The following is a 22720-nucleotide window of genomic DNA, read 5'->3' as shown; positions in this document are numbered from 1 at the left end:
GCTTCAGATTCTGTAGGTACAGTGTGCACTGCCCACTGGCTTTTGAAAGCTACCTTCACACACACACACACACACACACACACACACACACACACACACACACACACACACACACACACACACACACACACACACACACACACACACACACACACACACCCCTTTGTTATGACCTCCTTCCCTGAGGCTCCAGCCTGGGTTCTCTAGTCTAGGTGTTTTGGAGGTAACAACATAAAAGGATAATGAACACACATAAATGAGCACATCAATTTGAGATACATAAAGGTAAATGGAACTTGTTTTAGTGAGACGAGTGTAAAGTCATGACAGATTCCAAAGTCCTGAGGCACAAGTCACAACTACCAGGCTACAGGATGAGCTAATGCCAAGTGATTGACACAAAGGCCCCAACACCCCCACAACGTCACCTCCCCTAATTCAACAGAAAACACAACATAAATGCACATGTCTCAGTCCAGCTCCCGATCTAGAAACCAAAAGAACAAATGCATCTTAACCAGCACAGCCCTGCGGTTATTGTGACCAATGCTTTCTGCTTTGAGCCATTAACGATATCTCTGTCTCACAGCTCATGCGTACATCCATAACCCCAAACAAACAGACCGGCCACGGACTCTAGAAGGAGCTGATTACGTGTGGGCTCCCGCCGTGGGTCATGTTTCCTGGATCACTGTGGCCTTGATGCTCAGCATTGGTGATGCATTTGAGGCCACGCCCCCAACCCACCACCCCACCAAACAACATCCAACCGTCACACGCAGCAAAGTAAGTGCACCGCATACGTCTCCTCCCCAACACATTTCAGCCTGTTATAAACACCAAGGAAAACTCCAGAAGTACCAAAACAAACCACAGGGGGCAGCACAAGCACCATATTTCAAATAGGCTGACACGTCTATGGACATGAACAGAAACCACAAGAAAATCATAACTCTAAATATGTCCTGCATGCAACAGTACACACACACACACACACACACACACACACACACACACACACACACACACACAGACACAAAAACACACACACACACAGGCTAGCTTAAGCTTTTGGGAACTCCATGGCGTGAGAAAAGCCCACAAATTGGTGCCTTGGAACAGATAAGCAGAAGTCAGTCATCTCAGCTCATTATAACAGCCACAGTGAAGTATACGCAGCATCACATGCTTACACACACAAACATACAAACATACACACTGTAACATGGATCAAATGGGGGGGGGGGGGGGGGGGGGGCATAGGTTGGCTTGCTCCCTGCCGAGCAGATCGAAACTATGATCTCAAGCTGTGCAAGACAAATTGGTCTGAGTCCTGTGGAGTTTAAGGCAGAGGAACTGATGATCAGAGCCCAAGACAGAGAGGAAGAGAGAAGCTGTCGTTCTGCGAAGGACTGGGGGACCTCAGGAAAGGGGAGAGAAGGAGGGAGGAGAGGGTGGAGAGGGAGAGAGGGAGAGGGAGGGAGAGAGAGGGAGAGGGAGGAAGAGAGGGAAGCAGCCCTTGCTGTGAGAGCAGTGCGGTGGCGGGTTTTAGCTGAACAGCGAGGCGAGCGTTTAGAGGCGGTTAATACCGCTCAGCTCTGCCCACTCTCATGTCTCAGAAATCCTGAGTCGTATTAGCGGCTTTTAAATGTCACTTTGTAACAACCGACCGCGTGAAGTGCAAAAAACCTCACAAAACCCCAAAGCTTGACTGTGTAGTCAATATTTCACGAGCTACATCAGCAGGGCGTATCCGTGGAGACACTAGCTACAGCTTAAACTGCCATGTCCAGTAAGATGCTTGTTGAGAAGATCGGGTCCAGCTTAGGTTCAGCTGTTACTGTAGTCTTGAATGGATACCAGGCTTGTACGCAAAATTACAGCATGGTTGAAACCTTCCATTCCTTATGTAACGTTTGATTTGATTTGATTTGATTTTGGGCAAGTGTGCGTTTGGCGTCGTTGGCGTGCTAAATTGCTCTACTCTGACTCTCCGAGAGGGCTGGCTTCTGCAAGTGCGGTCAGTGTTAGGAATGCGGTCAAGACAAAGTGCAGGAAGTGATGTCAGATGTGGTGTTTCCAGGGTGCAGTGGAGAGGTGAAATACTTCCACAGATGTAGGTCCAACCCAAGCCCGCTTGGTCCTCTGCTCTCATCTCGTTTCTTCAGTTTGAACAGCGCTACAATTGGAAAACAAAAGTGCATCTTTGCCCACCAACAATATGTGTTCACAGTTATTGTCAATTTGTTAGGTCGTCAAATCTATCCAATCACAATGTGGCACTTTTGTCCACTTTTTTGTGGTCTCATATTTACTTTATATATTTATAAGTAAATATAAATATATAAAATTATCATATTTACTCATCTTTCTTCACATTTGCATTTTTTTGCAAAATGCTAAAAATAAAAATGGAGATTAAAACCCTTCCTTGGACATTTTTATTGCTGTTAATTGGTCAACAAGGTACCTTCCAATTTAGGGATATCTGACTAGAACACACTTTGGTTTGATGGTAGCAATTAACCTCTGTGAACTCTTTGAACTTTGTGTGAAATGAGACCTTCTGTATCCCTTTTTACACAAACATGAGGAGTAAACACACCGTTAATTCCAGCGGTACATAAACGAGGTCTTGAGGGAGTCCTTGAACTGCTATGTGTTTGTCTACTTAGATGACATACTGATTTACAGCCAATCACTCAAAGAACACGTTGAGCACATCAAGAGGGTTCTCCAGTTGTTGCTGGAGAATCACCTATACGTGAAGCTCGAGAAATTGTCATTCCACACTGAGGAGGTTTCATTTCTTGGGTTTCATGTACCGCTGGAAGGTGGCTGGGGCATTTATGAGCACGAACGGCATTGCGAAATATTCATAGTAGCCGGAGCGGTAAATGAATGCAATCTTCCATTCACAGTGTTGGGTAAGTTACTTTAAAAATGTAATTTGTTAGTTACAAGTTACCTTGTTTAAAATGTAATTGTAGTGTAACTTTTCGATTACTTTAAAAAAGTAATGTAACTAATTACTTTTGGATTACTTTTTGATTACTTTAAGGTTTAAATGAGTATTGACCCATGATCAACATTTAATTTTTGAGAACTGACAGTGTGAACCTTAAATGAGTACTAAGCTGAGAGGAAATTGCTGACAGGCAATCACAGGAGGTCCACAAGAAGAGATGCCTGCACCAGGCATGTAAGATCAGACTCCTGTCATCGGGCCATACTCTTTTCTGCTCCTCCCCCAGGCTCTACCATTTTCACAGTTTGCAGACTAACACAAGCAGGTTCAGAAACCACTTCTTTCCCACAGCGGTCACCTTATTGAACTCTTCCCATAGACCATTCTTTCCTTCCCCTCTATCCATACCTTACCATCCACACAACATCTGTACAGTGTTCCTCTTCAATTCACATCTGTATAGCCCTATCTACAGTGGTATAGGATAATCTGTATATTATCTGTATGATTCCATCTGTATTTAATACATTTATTTATACCATACTATTGCCTTGTGCATTGTACTGCCATAACTACATTACACACATGCATTTCCCTAGGTAATTTATTTATTCTGCACATATCTATTAAACATCTTTACTTACACTAGTTGTAAATAAGTGCATTTTATCTCTAAATACTGCATTCTATACAATCTGCACGTGTCGCACTTGATTCGATACCAAACAACATTTCATTACTTCATACAAATTTAATTCAAATGTATTGCTTGTTGAACGGTAGGTCTAAGATAGGTCCAGTGGTACCAACTGGGTAGGCTAGGTCGTGTCATAGACATCGACAAATGTTTTTCCAACACCAAACGTCATAAGTCATAAATAAAGTCATAAATATTAATTTGATACCGTCTGTCATTATCTATAATAGTCCTGTATGATTTGTGATGGAAATTTGATGATTTCCATTTATGACAGGCTTTCTTAGTATACATTAAACACATTAGATATAGGTGTTAGAGATCTTTTTACATATACGTGTGTTAATCACAGGCCAGGTGGTCGCTCTTCTTCGAAAGATTCCACTTCACCTTATCATACCGGCCCGGGTCCAAAAATGTTAAGCCTGATGCCCCCTCTCGCCTTTGGGGACCTACCTCTGTTCTTTCTAACCTCCAAGATCATGGCTCCCGTCCGATGGGACATCGAAATCGCCGTAAAACGGTCCTTGGTTCGGGGTCCCGATCCTGGGGGAGGTCCTGTAGGCCGGCTTTATGTTCTCATCCGAATACGTGGGCAAGTCATAAAGTGGGCTCACCATTCGCCACCCACCCGGGCACACAACGCACCCTTGAATTAATCAAGCATCATTTTTGGTGGCCCAATATGGACCAATCTGTGGGAAGCTTTGTGGTTGCATGCGCTGTGTGTGCACAGGAGAAAAGCTTGCAGTCCAAACCCGCGGGGCTACTTCACCCGCTTCCGGTCCCTGGTCGCACCTCTCCATGGACTTCGTGACCGGGTTGCCCCCCTCTTGGGGCAACACGGTGATCCTCGTTATTGTGGACCACTTTTCTAAATCTGCAAAGTTTATAGCCCTGCCTAAACTCCCCTCTGCTTGTGAGACGGCTTCCGTTTTCCTGCAGCACGTGGTTCATGCTCACGGCTTCCCTGTGGACGTGGTTTCAGGCTGGCCTCCTCCAATCCTGATCAGTTGATGTGATGAGTACGCCCACAACACCCTCTGGCACTCGTCTTTGGGCATGTCTCTTCAATGCCTTTACGGGTACGCTCTGCCTATGTTCGCTGACCAGGAGGGGGATGTGGCGGTGCCTAATGCCAAAGCCCTGGTCTGCCGCTGCAGGTTGACCTGGCAGTGAGCCAGCAAGGCCTAGCTAAAGGCCTCGGCCAGCCACTCGGTGCGGATAAGCGTCACCTTCTGGCCTTGTCATTCCATCCTGGGCAACAGGTGTGGCTGTTTTCCAGGGATCTGCTGGTTCCCGGAAGTTGGCACCGTGCTTCCTGGGCCAACTTAAGGGTGAGCAGCGGATCATCCCCGTGTTGTACCGCCTAGCTCTCCCTCCGTCCCTCCGGGTGCACCCTGTATTTCACGCTTCACAGCTTTGGCCGGTTCTGTGCGGTCTTCCTCGCACTGTGACGCCGCCTGCTCCTCGTATGGTCGGTGGGGGTCCTGCCTATACCGTCCGTAGGTTGTTGGACGTTCGTCGGGTACGGGGCTGGGAGCAGTTCCTAGTCGATTGGCAGGGGTATGGTCCGCAGGAATGCTCCCGGGTTCCAGCTAAATGTATCCTGGATCCAACCCTGATCTGAGATTTTCGGAGGGACAGGGCTGTCGCCTTGGGCCCGCAGGGTCTCAGGCCTGGGGGGGGCTCTGTCAGGGCTGGCTCCAGGGCTGGTCCTTCTGTCGCCACCAGGAGCAGCCCACGAGCCAGACCTCAGCCCAATCAGCGGTGATGGCCTGCACCTGTCATCCTTGTGTTATAAGGAAGACAGATGCAGTGTCTCACTGCTGAGTTGTCTGTCTTCTTTGCTGCAAACCTCCAACCCATTTTCTCTCAGTTACTTTGCGTCAAAGTGTTTCGCCCTGTATCAGTCTTGGGTTAGTTTTTCTGTTATCCTGTCTTTTTGAGTACTCACCTACTGCGCCGCTCCCTGGCCTCTCTCAAGTTTTCCTCCTGCTGTCTTTTTCTTATCCGTTTGGTTTTATTTGTGGGAAGGATTTTTTGTTTTTGCAGTGTTTGCCAGCCAGCCAGTTACTTCCCCTGGTGTTCTTTGGTTTTGCTTTCTGTTATCCGCGTTGATTTCATTCCACGATTACATTCTGTTCTCCCGTTATCCGCGCTGAATATTCTCCATGAGTATTTTTGTTTTCTCGTACTTGTTGCGTTGCTTGCGAATTACACTGACAAGGCACTTGGGTCCACTACCATAAATTTTTGCCTATTATATCCCCCGCCCTTACAATAAAACCTTATACAATGGGAAAATTGTGCCAAACAAAACCATACTGAGGAATCTCAGGTTGTTAGTGTCATGCAGAGGTGGGACCAAGTCAGTGTTTTGCAAGTCTCAAGTAAGTCCAAGTCTTTATCCTCAAGTCCCGAGTCAAGTCTCAAGCAAAGACAGTCAACTCAAGTCAAGTCTCGAGTCAAGACAAGCAACCGTCAAGTCAAGTCCCAAGTCTGAAACTTGGCATTTCAAGTCCTTTCGAGTCTTTTTTTTTTTACAGGCACCAACGTTTTACGAATGCTACACTGATGCGTTTCTTTACTCGTTTTGTTGGTGTCCGCCAGCCAAAAGATGACAGATCATTTACATTTTATCTTCTCTTAATTACATAAATGTACTTAAACAAGAATGTTTTGTTACATCAATTTACACGAAAATAGCAAGCTTCATCGTAAGCAAGATGCTGTCATTACGAATGGTTATTCTAAACATTTGGATAAAATGTTTAAATATAGACTAATAAAAGGTTAGGGTTATTTTTTCATTGTTTTCTGTTATTGTGGGGTCATGGTGTAGGCTACTATTGTTACCTGGAGATTCAGTGGGGTCACATATTCTGATGGCTGCCATCAGAATTGGTGACCCCAGTTAAAAAGGCTCACCTGTACACAGTGGGGAACCGTCAGGGCCCTCTACGCCCTCTCAGAGGGCCTAAAATATTCTTAAAGCATTATATAATTATCCAATTTTATTTTATCTACTTACAGTTTGACATTCGACATCTAAACAATTACAAAAATATAAGCAAATAAAATATTCACCCGTGTCTATTCAATCTGTGTTGGAAGGTGAGGGGTTAAGTGGAAGCCTGTGAGCCTGTGTCTCCCCCTATCAGGACTGTGATGCCCGCTGTTCGTTTACAGAGGGCCTGGCAGTTATAATTCAACGCAATACCAGTTTCAAATGACAGCAAAATTGACCAATCATATCTTCTCTCTTAGTGGGCGGGCTTAACTGTATGATAATTTCCGCCCGCTGTGGCAACGCTAGCTGTCGTTAGCACCACCGCTAGCTAGTTTCGATTCATCCCTTTGACGTCCTCGTGCGCGTGATTGTTTACATATTCCGCTTCTGAGAACCACGGAGCTGTGAACCTTATTTTGTTTGGAAACTTATTTTGCTTAAGACGTTATCTAGTACAGATATTATTGTTTATTGCATTTTTAAAGCTGTACTGTCGTCTCAGTTTTTCTTTATTGCAGTTTATTAAGAAAGGAAAAACATTTTTTTCGGGGGGGGGGTAGCGGGCCCAGGTTTAAAGGTCACGGTTCGCTACTGCCTGTACATCCCATTCATGATTTCTTTGTTGGCTGCAATGGTGAGGGGATGGTAAATCTTGTTTAAGTACATTTATGTAATTAAGAGACGATAAATGTAAATATAAACATCTGTCATATTTTGGCTTGTGGACACCAACAAAACGAGTAAAGAAAGTGCATCAGCGTAGTTTACGTAGCATTCGTAAAGCGTTTGTGCCTCTGAACAGAAACTGAAATAGCGCCCCCTGTGGTCACAAAACTCGACGGTCACAGAATCTGGTGTAACGCCGGTCTGCGTCAGAAGGACGGAAATGAAATTAATGGGGCGCACTTTATAAATATTAATATGCGTTTTAAAATTTAGATTTGGGGTAAAAAAAAATCAAGTCTTTGCAAGTAAACAGGTTCAAGTCCAATTCAAGTCCCAAGTTATTGATGTAAAAGTCCAAGTCAAGTTTAAGTCTCTGAATATTTTTTCAAGTCAAGTCAAAATTCTTAATATTAATGACTCGAGTCTGACTCGAGTCCAAGTCATGTGACTCGAGCCCCCACCTCTGGTGTCATGGGACATTTACACTGTAGTAAAGGGAAACTAGAAACGTTTCTGCTGGCCATTATGGGGGTGTGTCACGTAAAGAACAAACAAGTTTATCAGTCGAGGAGAATCAGACATCGTCTTCCATGCTAATTGTGTTAAATATGTCTGTGAAATCCTACAGTCATGTAGGAAAAACCGGGAAACCTAACACAATGATAATGCTTTTGTAGCATGATCTGACGTGACAAAATCAGTTCTGCAAGCGACCATGTACTGGGAGCTATTATTACTGTATTAGCATCCTTAGGAGACTGTGGGTGGTGATCAGCAAATCCAAAGATTCGGTCTTTTGCTTCACTTTGCATATTTGAATAGAAGAACCCAGTTGTGAAGGATGACATGTTGTAGGTGCCTCTAATGTTTTGGGTTTTTGGTTTTGTTTGTGATTTTTGTGATACTGCCTTCAAAGACACTGGAGTAATCCACCTCTGTCTGATCTCAGAGCCATGGTTAAGGTGCTTGCTTCTGCAGGCATCTGACGATAAATTAGTCTCATCACTGACCTGGTCAAAGAACCACTGGGACAGTAGTGTGTCTTGCCAAATATCTCTTAAGTGATGCATCTGTTCATCAAATATCATAAATATTAATTAGGATAATCAGGACTTAAACCCTTTTTAGTTCTTCTTCAGTTTAAGACATTTAACAAATATCTGTGTTATCACTGTTACTGTTTTGCTGGTGTCCATTTTGTGTGGTTGCTATTGTCCTGGAAAAATGTTTTTCTTCTAAAACGCAGTGTGTTTTAGAGTGTTTTTGAGTGTGTTTTAGAGTGTTTTAGAGCAGGTCAGTGTGCTCTTCTGTGTCTTCTCTTTTATCTTGTCTTCACAGTTAACGCTCACATTGCTTATTTCTCTTCATTAACGCGCTCTGCTTATCTGCTGTGAATCACTGGCGGTATCGATGGTGACTGATACCCCTGACACTCCTGGGGGGAGTCTGGGGGCAGAGGAGCCTTATAGTCCTCATCAAACAACATCACACAGCAGAACAACAGACAGCTAACCAATATCTATTAGCTCTCGCTCTCTCTCTCTCTCTCTATTTCCCTATCTTTCTCTCTCTCTGTCTTTTCTTTCTTTCTTTGTCGCTTCCCCTGGAGGTGTTAAGAAGGAGCAGACGTGACCATCCAGAGGATGGACAGTTTTAATATTGCCCCCCCCCCCCCACCCCTCTAGGGACCGGTTACCCCTGAAGACATTACAAGCTTCAAAATGAACCCCATCCAATTCTTGCCCAGTGCACGATGACGGGCAGGAGAAACCGCCGAGGGTTCTGTCTATTCACGAACAGCCTCGGCAAAGGTCACAGGGTCAGAGAGCCCTGTCTCCTAAACCCTAATGGAAGGGTCATTTTATTCCTGAGTAAAATTTCTTATGAGGCTTTGTGCAGGTCAGTGTTCCCGTCTGAAAGTCCAAGATGACCCCTGCACTGTCCTGGATTTAGTATCAACCCTGCACTAACACATCTGTTTTAAACTCTTGATGAAATGGGTGAGGCAGGTTGCAAAGAAGCAAATGTTAAAATTTACATTGCAGTGGTAGATCAGCTTCAGGTGAATGAAAGAGTGGGTTTATGGAGGAGGTCTGTGTTAGCTTATCTGCTACTTCCTGTCTTTCCTGTCTGGAGGCACCTGCCTTTCGATGCTTCCTGTCTTGGTGGGCGGTGTTTTAACCGAAAAGGATCACATTTGAGATACCTCTCAGTGTCACATCGCCTCAAACCTTCTAGAGTGGTGTGCTCAAGTCTTGTTTACTTGCTTTCTGGGTTTCTCTTACCTACCCGAGAAACCCAGGGTAGATACTAAATTAGCTGGTTTTCTGGTGTTGACACTGTGCCAGTTGATTGAGACTGTATGTAGCTTGATGTAGCTAGCCAGTTACCAAGACACATGTCATAGGTCAGCTTGTGTTTAGTTGACTAGCTTAATTGAACCCTGAGATTACTTCAGCAGTTTATAAACACAAATGTAACTGTAAAGAAGATGTTAGCTATGTTAGTTAACGTTTCTGTTTGCCATTTTGTTTAGACCTGGGGAGGAAACGCAAACTGAACAGAGCAAATCAAATGAACAGAATTATGTGACTCTTTTAAAGTCAAAGTCAAATTTATTTATATAGCGCTTTTCACAACACACGTTGTCACAAAGCAGCTTTACAATCATATGTGTCCAGATCTCTTTTAATATAGACTGCCAGCTTCTTTGATTTGAATGTTGAATGCTACATTATGTTTGCCTATATGTGGGATTAGTCTTCTCTAGGGTTGTTTAGCCAGCCATGATTTCATCAACAGATAAAATGAAATTATTCTTCAGTGGACAATTTTAGCACAAATAATAGCTGGTAAGAAAATGCTTTTATTGTAAGTCTGGGCAATAGTGTGGTAGAGATCATTCAAACCAGAAGAATAACAGAGTGTTAAGAGTGATTCAGGCTCACATGTTGATATCCTTTTATTGCCGTTACAAAATTACATTTTGTCATTTATTTGGCATATATAACATATGTATATATTTTAATATGGTTGTGCGATTTATAGGACAAACCATGAATTGTTGTGTGTACACTAAACAACAGTGAATAAAATGGTACATAGTAGCCTCATTTGTTATGTTTTAAAAGAATAAGGTGTCTGATTCTGGGTAAATATCAGTGTTTATATGTCTCTATTGTTTCAGAGCCATGAATAGTTGCCGTGGTCCACTGTGTCTGGTGGCGGTATCCTAGTAACAACAGGCCACGGAGAGGTCTAAGCTTTATGTTTATCGACTTGGTGAATAAACACAAACAAAAACAAGCGATGCTTAAAAATGGTAATGGCCTGCTGGTCTCATATACGTTGTGCCTGATGGTGTCTTTACACAGGGAGCGCTAGGCAGGCTGGAATACAGCAGTGGTCCTCAGGATGCAGAAACTAAATGCTTTACTTCATCATTTTAACAAATAAGATATAAATAAATATAGATTTGAAAATATTACATATAAATGTACAGTGGTCTTTTGAACCGGTGTATTAAAGCTGACATATTAATTCAAAGTTTAAAATTTGAAACAGCATCCATTAACTTCCACATGTTAAAATGTTGAAGCGTTTGCTCATTAATCCGAAATATTTAGCCTCACCAGTTTAGTGTTGGGTAATGCGCCTCGTCAAGGACGCCAAATTAGCGCACCATTAACTGGACCCGCTACAGCAGGAACGCTGTGTTGAAGCTGCAGGCGGATCCTGTAAGAGGTCCAGCTCTCAGACTGTAGCCTGTGCTGGTGTCTTTCATGGTGCGGGGCTTTGTAGATGGAGACAGCGTCTGGTCTCTCAGGACCGCAGGGCTGCACAGTGAAGCTGCGTTTACTCCAGCACAACGGGTTACGCCGAAATGATCCGACAAATGAGTTTTCTTTTTCCACTAAACAATCAACAACCACTTCCACCACCACCACAAAAACAAAACCCCGTCATCTGTGATCAGTTTTTAGTGGTTCTTGGAATAAAAGGGGCCAATTTTCCTTTGTCAAACAGGTTCTGGGTTCTGGGTAGACTAAAGTGACCTGTAGTCAATGAAGGCATACATACAGCTATGTGAGTTACCACTCCAATCCTTCCTTTGATTCAGCTCGTTAGATGTTCAATATATTCATCTGTGCTTTTTAAATGAAAAACTTTAATTAGTGCATGAGCTCAATGATAAGGGTTTGATAGATCGCACCTATCCCGAGCACTAATTAAATCCTGCCTCTTTTCTGTTGATTTTCTTCAGATGTGTTTGAGTTAAGAGAGGTGAGAGTTTAAGCAAGATAACCATATGTCCTCGTTTTCCTAGACATGTCCTCTTTTTCAGGCTGAGATTTCTAATATGCCAAAAATATCTGGGAATCGGCTTTTCGTTTGATACTGACTTTTCCTTTCTACACTAGCTATACACTCTGTGTCTGTTTCTTTCTTACACTCCAGAACTAGCCGATCGTGTGCACAACTAACACATAGTGCTTCTGACCACTCGTGTGTAGTTACTAGAGTTGCATATTGCCAGAGAGAATACATGAAATATGCCTTCTGTGCAGTTGTTTCTGAGGTGCCTTAAAATGGTCAAGCACAGAGCTGACAGTGGTGCCTTGAGGGTTGGGCCCCTTTATAAGTGATGTCAATTTTTTCAATTTGAGCATCTGTCTTCCTTGTTAAAATGATTTTTTTGGGTCTAAAGCACACTTTACTTTCTGGAAAATACACCTGCCCACATTAGAACTACTGTGGTGAAGTAGTGGCTTTTGATGGAAACTGAATTTGCATGAATTCATTGACTATGTATCTGGATTATTGTTCATCCTGGCATGAGGAAAATCTTTTTGGATGTTTCAGTGAATTTTACAAATTCCACCATCCATTATAAACCTACAGACTCTCATTCTTATCTACAGCACAATTTTTTCCTTTCCGAAGCCTGGAAAAAGTCACTCACAACTACCCAGACTTTTTGTAGTAATGACCATGAAGACTTCTTTCAGAAAAGTACTGAAACGTGTTTTTCCTGAGGGAGTGGCACATGCTGCTTTTGCTGGTGTTTTAAGAGAGTGGACACACTGACCTATAAACAACCTGCTGTGTAGACTCTTATAGACTAGACAAAAACAGTACTGACATGCTCGTCAAGAGTGATCTAGATGTGCTACACGCAAATGTATTAATCCAGCCACTAAAATAACAGAAGGATCAGTTGTCATTGCAGGTGTTGTCTACTGAATTAGAGGTGTTGTCTACCTCTGTTTTGTAAACCAACATCTCACTCTAGTTTGTGTGTAAGGTTGTAATGGCCAGTCACAAGCAACATGTCAGAGCCCAGAGGCTGAAGGCACAGGCGTGCCAGGGAGACCTCGTGTCACGGGGCAAACAGGGCTGTAGAGGGAGGGGCTAGCCGGGGCAGACGCTGACTGTTCCGGCGGTGGGGGGGGGGCAGGACGTGGGAGTGACGAGACTGTCGCTGCATGAATGTCTTGGCAAGACTTCCCAGCGAGCCCGACACAGAGGCAGTGTTTGTAGCGCACGAGCTAACGGGAGGGCGTGGGGCAGATGTGGGACAGAGAAGCAGCTGAGCAGGTGAGATTTGTGGGTATAATGCCCCAGGGGGTGGAGAACAGGTTAGTGCTCTGTCTTCTCCTCCTGAGTAACTGACAGATCTTCTAAAATGCCAAGGCTTAGTCCTGTAATTACTACCATAATGCTGCTAATAGATCCGTCTGTGTGGAGGCCTTGGGTAGTTATCAAGATACATTTTTACTGAACAGCCTCCAGTGTTGAATTAGATGCAGCGGTACAGAAGGACGAACAAAGACACGAGTTATTCTGACCCTTTGATGTTTGGTTCCGTCTTGTTTATCTCGCACCTTCAAGCGAAGTGATGTCCAGCCTATCAGGACAATTCTGCACAGTACAATTACCAAAGTTAATTTCACACCTACGTACTCCAGAGACTAATGTGTTATGAGCAGTTACATAAGCCTCTGAACCTGTGTAGCAATACATGGAAGAGAAAAAAGTGCACTTTGAATGGCTCTAAAATGAACAGTCAGGGAGAGAGTTTGCTTGGTAATGCATGAGACCCCATGAGACCCCACGAGACCCCATGAGACCATGACATCATAATGATCTGAATCTGAATGATACCATGAGAGGAAGTGGTGATAGCATATTGTTATTGTGACATATTGCACGTAAATCATTTTTAAACGTTTTAGTACCTTGGTATTAAATCCAATAATGAAGAGTTGCTGTTTCTGATCACATGACAGCATTTCATATTTTTACAGGTTTATTATGCAATATACACACTGCAGTATCTGTGTCATATCGCCCCCTAAAGGAAGGGAGGAGGTCCTTTTTTGGATTTTTAATGTTTTAGTTTATGATGCTCTCTTGACAACCTTGAGCTTGTTGCCTGTGGTGTGAGATGATCAACATGATGCTGAAATTTGGCTTTCACTTTTAGTGTGCAAAATGATTAAAGTTTTACAAGGATAGTTAATGTTTGCCACAGCTTGCTGCTATGGTTAGAGATTCTCTTTGGGTGATTGTGACAGACGTTTTTGTGTAGAATCTAAGGAGGTGTCCACAAATGTTCCAGATCTGACAGATGTTCCAGATCGTTGGTCCAGGACAGTGGCCCTCGTGATGAGCAGTGGACCTGTCTTTCCCATCACAGCCTGAACCACTGTTAGGTCCGTCCACCTCTGCTACCTGTGACCTCTGATATGATCCTCTGGCCTGATCGTAAGTAGTGACATGACACCTGGGTGGACGTTGGAGATTGAGGCCGATAAACATATACTGTCCTCCAAACGGCAGTCAGGAACGTAATTATGACAATATCCATTAAGTCCTCCTGCATCAGGATGCATGCTGCGTGCTGTCCTGGGGACAGCTTCCACTAGCTGTGAACCGGATTTGAATGCTGCAGGCAACACGTAAAGCTGACCTGGGGTCAGAGCTGCCGGTGAGTCCAATCAGCCGTGTGTGTCTGCACAGTGATGGAGACAGCAGCGGTGTACCGGCTGTAATCAAACAGGAAATGTAAAGGCCAGCATTTGCAAAGCGAGGTCAGCAATTGCTCTCACACGCCACACACACACACACACACACACACTCGCATGCATTACTCCATTACTCACACCAGGGCGATATGCATAACTAGTATAATTGGTGGCTCTTTGCACTCTCAAAACAGTATGAACACTCTGCACATGGCAAAACTTTTGATACTTCTGGACTTTGTATGAGGTTCTCATTTAAATGTGTTAAAATGTCAAAACATTTGAAAGGTATAACATCCACAACTGTAAACTGCGCTACATTATGTCAGGTGAGAATGTAGTTAGGATGAAAGAGAGAAAAAAATTGTTGTAATGCGGAATCGGTTTGGAAGAATTGCAGCTGTGTGCTCATTTGAGTTGGGGCTACGATATGTGGCCTGTGCAATCGTACGGAGGTGAGCACTCTGTACTTGACTATTCCTGTCTGTCTCCCACATGACTCAGTCATTACCACAGCCAATGGCATTTGCCTTTTCCTCAGTATCATCCTTCACTGTCTGATGAACTTACACACACACACACACACACACACACACACACACACACACACACACACACACACACACACACACACACACACACACACACACACACACACACACACACATCTGATGTGCTCTCTCCATCTTTAGGTGATACAGTGGGGAAAATAAGTATTTAGTCAGTCACCAATTGTGCAGGTTCTCCCACTTAAAAAGATGAGAGAGGCCGGTAATTGACATCATAGGTAGACCTCAACTATGAGAGACAAAATGTGAAAAAAAAATTGAGAAAATCATTTTGTCTGACTTTTAAAGAATTTATTTGGAAATAATGGTGGAAAATAAGTATTTGGTCACCTACAAACAAGCAAGATTTCTGGCTGTCACAGACCTGTAACTTCTTTTTTAAAAGGCTCCTCTTTCCCCCACTCATTACCTGTATTAATGGCACCTGTTTGAAGTTGTTAACAGTATAAAAGACACCTGCCCACAACCTCAAACAGTCACACTCCAAACTCCACTATGGTGAAGACGAAAGAGCTGTCGGAGGACACCAGAGACCGAATTGTAGACCTGCACCAGGCTGGGAAGACTGAATCTGCAATAGGCAAGCAGCTTGGTGTGAAGAAATCTACTGTGGGAGCAATAATCAGAAAATGGAAGACCTACAAGACCACTACTAATCTCCCTCGATCTGGGGCTCCACGCAAGATCTCAGCCCGTGGGGTCAAAATGATCACAAGAACGGTGAGGAAAAATCCCAGAACCACAAGGGGGGATCTAGTGAATGACCTGCAGAAAGCTGGGACCAACGTTACAAAGGCTACCATCAGCAACACACTACGACACCAGGGACTCAGATCTTGCAGTGCCAGACGTGTCCCCCTGCTTAAGCCAGGCACGTTTGAAGTTTGCTAGAGAGCATTTGGATGTTCCAGAAGAGTATTGGGAGAATGTCATATGGTCAGATGAAACCAAAGTAGAACTATTTGGTAAAAACACAACTCGTCGTGTTTGGAGGACAGTGAATGCTGAGTTGCATCCAAAGAACACCATACCAACTGTGAAGCATGGGGGTGGCAACATCATGCTTTGGGGCTGTTTCTCTGCAAAGGGACCAGGACGACTGGTCCATGTACATGAAAGAATGAATGGGGCCATGTATTGTGAGATTTTGGGTGCAAACCTCCTTCCATCAGCAAGGGCAATGAAGATGAAACGTGAGGAGATCTGCATGGAGGAATGGGCCAAAATACCAGCAACAGTGTGTGCCAACCTTGTGAAGACTTACAGAAAACGTTTGACCTCTGTCATTGCCAACAGAGGATATACAACAAAGTATTGAGATGAACTTTTGTTATTGACCAAATATTTATTTTCCACCATTATTTGCAAATAAATTCTTTAAAAGTCAGACAAAATGATTTTCTCAAATTTTTTTCACATTTTGTCTCTCATAGTTGAGGTCTACCTATGATGTCAATTACCGGCCTCTCTCATCTTTTTAAGTGGGAGAACTTGCACAATTGGTGACTGACTAAATACTTATTTTCCCCACTGTATCTCCATCTCCATCTCACCATTTTCTCTTCCCATGTCTGAAGTTTACATTCTCTCTCTGTGCCTCTCTCACTGTTTGTCATACACATACACAAACATCAGGTTGACTCGGTCGGTTAGACCCCCTGGGGCCCGAGGGTATGCATTAGGCAAGCATCTCAGTGAGTCACTGAATTAGATCTCTCATAAACACACACACACACACACACACACACACATGCACACACACCAAATTGTTTATTATCTCATGCATGAATTATTTATGGTTTGTGGGTTATTGATGGCAGGCATTTTCCTCAGGAGTCAGGAGTGTAGCTGGAGATGTTTCTGAGGAAGGAGGTTCCTCAAAGCTCTGCAGATTGTCATTATGTGTGTAAAACATCTTTATCAGTCTGCCACTCTGTCATATCACGCACAGTTGGGGGGGCCTGTTGAAGAAAAGTGTGGCTGTAATGAGGAATCTAGGACTGTGCTTGAGATGCTGTCAAAGGCAAAAGAAATCCTGACAGCTTCTCCACACGCAGGACATGTTTCCACATCTCCTCATGTTCTATTCTAAGTTCTATTCCTGGACAGCACACACAGTTTAGAACTGTACTACAACATTCCAGAACACTGTACTACAACATTCCAGAACACTGTACTACAACAACATTCCAGAACACTACTACAACAACATTCCAGAACACTGTACTACAACATTCCAGAACACTGTACTACAACATTCCAGAACACTGTACTACAACAACATTCCAGAACACTACTACAACAACATTCCAGAACACTGTACTACAACATTCCAGAACACTGTACTACAACAACATTACAGAACACTGTACTACAACATTCCAGAACACTGTACTACAACAACATTCCAGAACACTGTACTACAACATTCCAGAACATGTTTCATTCCAAAATGCCAGAAATCACGTTTGTACTGTGCTCAGGACCTGCCAAAACACATCCAAGAATTTGCGATTAGTTTGGCAAAATGAATAAGCATATGTGTGTGTGTGTGTGTGCATGTGTGTGTGTGTTTAAATTGGTTCTTGAACAAATTCTAAAGATGACTGCTCAGTTGTGACACACTCAGTTGGGCAGACGTGTGCATCTGTCTCACCAGGCCTGAGGTACAGTGGCCAAACCCCAACTCCTCTCACGCCAGAACACTGTCAGCTCAGCTGTCAGAGTGGCCAGCAGTGTGAAACCATTCCCCACACGCAGCTTCTGTGCAATGAATAGAACCGAATTAAATTTATTTCTATTCCACCATCATTGTGCGGCCACCATAGTTTTTTTTTTTTTTTCACACACGCCCTATTGCTTTGGACATAATTGACACCCCCCCCCCCCCCCCCCCCCCCGCCTCCCCCACTGAACCCTTGACATCCACACTGCAGGGATCTTCCTGGAAGCGAAAGGTACTCATTTTTGAGGTAGCGGTAATGACAGATTCTTGTCCTCTCTTTCTGCACACTGTAACACACCTGTCATTCGGACCCTCTCCCTGAGACTCCCCCACCCCAGGTTTAATGGCGTCGGTCTCCTGTGGTGGGCCCGGCCAAACGCTCTGCACACATTCCACCTTATAGCACCACTGTTAGTTTGGCAGATGACCGTGTAGTTGAGATCCATACAGAACCCTTCGCTGAATACAGATCTGTAGCTGGTGATCTTGTTCACATAGTTGGATCTTGGCTCTGCCATGTCAGGTTCTTTCCAAACACCATGGCTGAAACCAACGAAGCCCAAGAACATTACTCTGCCAACCCCTCTCCGAAACCAACAAACAAAGACAAACAAACAAAGACAAACAGAATCCCGCTCCCCGAGATCCAGTGATCAAACAAGATGTGGATAATGGATAATGAGGCAGTCACAAACAACAGCAACTTCCTTTAGTTGCATTTCTGCTCCAGTTCCGGCTGTTGTGTTACTGTCTGATCGCATCGGCCCCATTTCACAGTGATGAACACGTCAAATCACTGAGCCGATAGTTTAAGCGCTGACATTCAAGCCCTTCTGTTGGGTTGTTTCACGAGCGCCCTGGAGACCTAACAAAGTGAACTCTGGTAAAAGCTCGTGTTAATGAGTGTGGAAAGAAATCAAGGCGGAATCACCCACATAACCCTCTTTAAAGATTCAGCCCATTTACACTCATGAGTTGGGTGTAACTCAATACGGCCTGGCTGCCTGAATTAGCAAGGCCACCGTGTTAAGCCTTACATCAGTGTTTCTTTGCTTTTAGGTGTTCAAACTCTTGTTTGGCTAAAGCCATATACGCATGAAGAGGAGCTAATGATCAATAAACGGTGAAAGACTTTGTGGAATAGATTGATGGGATCAGATGTGAGGAGAACACCACTGATTAGTTCACTAGCTGAACGCTAACTAAACTCCCACTGTCAGTGTTAAGGGGGAGACCCGTTGTCTTACACTCATGTGGATGTTGTGTCTTAACTCACAGTTACTCCTTAGTCCAGACGATCTGATCTTGGAAGAAATTGGCATTGGTCAACACTGACCTGGAAACTGGAACTTAGTTTCTGTATGTGTTTCCAGGCAAAATCACTGAACACAGTAGTCTGTGTTATTTATTTATATAAGCATGCTTCAAATATGGCTGCTGGCCTAAATTTTATATTAGAGACGTATGCATTACCAGACCCTGCATGAGGTGTTCTGTGTATTAATCTTAAATATAAATGTGATTTTGGAAGGATTTCTGAGGAGAGGTAGCCCATACTGTAGACAAACAAAGCACTGTAAGCACAGGGTGAAAGTCCAAGCAGCTACACGTGTAATATACAACACATTCAAAGACAGTTTCTACTGCCGATCATCCAGCGCCATAAATAATGTGTTTTTAGAAAGCCCTGCCATATCTCCAGGATGGTATGACCTTCATATAAACTTGAAAGATTACACATACATCATCGATGTGCTGTGGTTTAAAAATCATGTACAACTCAATACACACAGACGTCTGTATATCTCTCTAAGCCTTGTTGTCTTACTCTCGTCTTTCCAGAGTGATGTGGGATGTCTCATCGTCCCAGTGCAGTCAGACTGGGACGTCTCACCTTCCCAGTGTATTCTCTCAGATCTGTCTCTTCTTCTTGGGTTGGCAGGGCTAAATGGAGTTAAGTTCATGTTATCATCTTCTAGTTAAAAGCCCAGAGGAACTTTATGTATGGTTGATGCTGCTCTGCCTCAAACTCTAAAAAGAGTAACCACAGATTTCGTCAGGTTTATCATTTCTAATTTGTCAACCGTAGCTTAAAACAGAAATGCTCATTAAGTAATTCATGTGAAGGCGCTGTAATGACAGTAGGAAGATTTCATCACATCTCCCCTTTGAAAGCCGACTCCGTGTTTCAATATGGCTGACAAACGACCGCATCCCCGACATTAGGATTCAAGGCAGTGCTCACGTCCTTTCCAGAGCCATCATGTGTCAGAACCTCTGGCTAATGGAGAGGTTGGAATGACTGCTAAATCAATTTATAGTTACTTTGCAGAAAGAAAATGGTCTCCCGCCAAGTTCTTTTGATGTTCCTCATGCGTTATTGACTTCCTCATCAGGAAGAATTGCTATTCCATTGATGTTGGACACAATTTTTTTTTCCTGCACACTCAAACAGCGAAGTTGAACATAAGCCGGCTTGAACGTCTAAAGCCTGATCTGAGATCATTTTCCCCAAAGAGCCTCTGATGTTAAATTGCAGTGAGGCACCATCAAGTGTTGGTCTCAGGTCAGGAGACCCACCAACCCCTCCGTCCCCATCTGTACCGCATTGCGGCCTTTAACGCCGTGTCCGTTAAACGGCGTCCTCACGTGTCCCTGTGTGCTCGTCCTGACTGCCGTATTATCGTGCTGCCTCTCTTCTGTTAAAGTGTTGGCATGTTCTGTCAAACTCTGTACGCTTTTGTATCAAAGCTTGTGCCATCAGTGCCTTTGCAAAACTCTCTTGTGACTGATTATGACACGGTGCAGGTGGAACAAAGTGTGTGTGTGTGTGTGTGTGTGTGTGTGTGTGTGTCTGCAGGGCTGCACAGATACAGTGGAAGATATGCACCTATAAAATAGGAAGAATCATAACTGAGTTCAAAGCTCTTTCAAGCACTCAGCTTTGACTTTTTTTCTAGAAGTAGGGGCTGATCTATGAAACATGTCATGCCACAATGTAAAAACTATAACCTGGAAAATTAATTCACTCCAGAACAATCAAATCATGGCTGAACAAGAACAGTGCAGTAAATAAATAATTTAAAACCAACCCCCAAAGTACAGGCACTGGTGTAGAATCCAATTCCTGTCATATCTGTTTTGACCTTAGCCACAAAGACGAGAGCTCGGGTTGGAGCGGCTGTGAAAGCCACGCTGCGCATATCAAGTAATCTCATGAACTAATGAAACTGTGGCAGCAAAACAATTAATTTTGGTAGCATCGTTTGTCCTGCTCTCTTAATAAGGTCCATATAAATGAATCTGCCTTCATCTGGGGGCTCTGGTCCTCTGTCCCTCTGAACCACAAACAAAAGCAAACCTGGGACTATCCTGCTAAATTTTTTCAACTCGTTATTGTGATTTAAATGCAAATGTAGATTCCTTTGCCACTTTGTCGTGTTCAAACACTTTCATCTTCGTCTGCTTCACAACGTTGGCGTGGGTACGAACCCAAGCCCAGACACAAAGCAGTGTTCAACGGCTTCCAAAATAAACAGTGTTCAACTGCTCCCAACGTTCAGCAGTGAAATGCAGTATTTGTATATGTATTTGCTTGCTGTATGAATGAGCAAAATTTTTATCAAAAGGATAAATATTGAATTACTTCTTAAGGATTTTGCTCTTAGCTGTATGGTAATTGTCATGCATTTTGACGTTGAGGGTTGTTAGACATTTTAGAGAAAATTTCTTTAAGGCAAAAACAGTAGACCAAACAGTAGAGCAGATATTCTACACAAAAAAAATCTTGTTCAGTTTACTTCAAAGGCTTGTATTACACATACCTTAAATACACACACAACACACATACACACACACTTGCAAAGAACATTTGGATGAAATATGACAGAAAAATTTACAGTCCACAGTAAACATAAATTAAGAGTACATATCATTTCTTGAAGAGAATTACAAGAAAGGAGGTCTTTACAAATAGATGAAGGGCCAGGTGAAGAAATCTTCCACTAACTGCTCCGTGACACAAGGTCTTATCTCCTCCATGTGCTTGGCTGTTTGATGTCTTTACGTGGAGCTCACTACCCTTTTTACAGCTCTGCTTATTTGATTATTTATCCCACGTTGAGGAGCCAGCATTGTAAAATTGCTTCTTCTCCAGGGAGCTATTCAATCATGACTGGCTCGGGTCCACAGCGAGTTCCACTCCGGCGAGACGGAGGAGCGACGCTCGGCTGGGTTTATCTGGAAGACTGGAGGAGCCCAGCAGGAAGCCCACAGCCTCTGTGCTGAGTTACAGACTCTCCGATGGCTTAATTATCCTGAAAAGGACACAGGAAACGTTTATTTATTTTTTTTTCCTGGGCCCGTACAGGTTATCAGAGGAGGCTAAGAAAGACCCAATGATCCAAAAATCAAACGTGGTGTTAGTTTTGCCGTTACTTAAATAACTGAAAGCTTTTTAAAGGAAAGGTTTTTCTGTTTTCCTCATTACCTTATCATTTGTAGCACACGCTCACTGGTAGTTCAGGTATTGACGCAATTATCGTCCCACTGGTGCTTCTTGCTGGGGGCTTAATCACAGTCGAATGGGGAGATCGTTTAAGCCCACAAATCCCTGGATAAATCCCACTGTCTTTGTGCACCAACACCTGTAGTGTTGGAGAGTCAATGTCCAGCTACACTTAAATGTTTTAGATGTTAATTTAGTACTTGGTTTTGTACATTTTTGATCTTGGAGAACAAACAGTACATTAACACTACCGTTTCATGTCTATGTGGAATATGTTTTGAATTACATACATACATTACAATAAGCTTTAATATCATATTTGACTTACTGAACCCATTTCGAAGTCTCTGCACAAATAATGATACAAAAACCTTGCAGTTTTCTTCCCTTCTTCCTATAGAATCTCTAAATTGCGTGAATAAATCTAAAAACTTCTGGTTTCAAAGCGGAGATTTACAAGGTTCGCTCAGATGCTTAAATGATTGGCCTTTGTGGTGAAACCTTTGGGAAGTGCACTGATGTAATATGTTATGAACATAGAGTACCT

This window comes from Brachyhypopomus gauderio, unplaced genomic scaffold (genome assembly GCF_052324685.1).
Source record: "Brachyhypopomus gauderio isolate BG-103 unplaced genomic scaffold, BGAUD_0.2 sc71, whole genome shotgun sequence".
Classification (NCBI taxonomy): domain Eukaryota; kingdom Metazoa; phylum Chordata; class Actinopteri; order Gymnotiformes; family Hypopomidae; genus Brachyhypopomus; species Brachyhypopomus gauderio.
The sequence above is the reverse complement of the archived record's forward strand: the minus strand, read 5'-3'. Positions refer to the sequence as shown.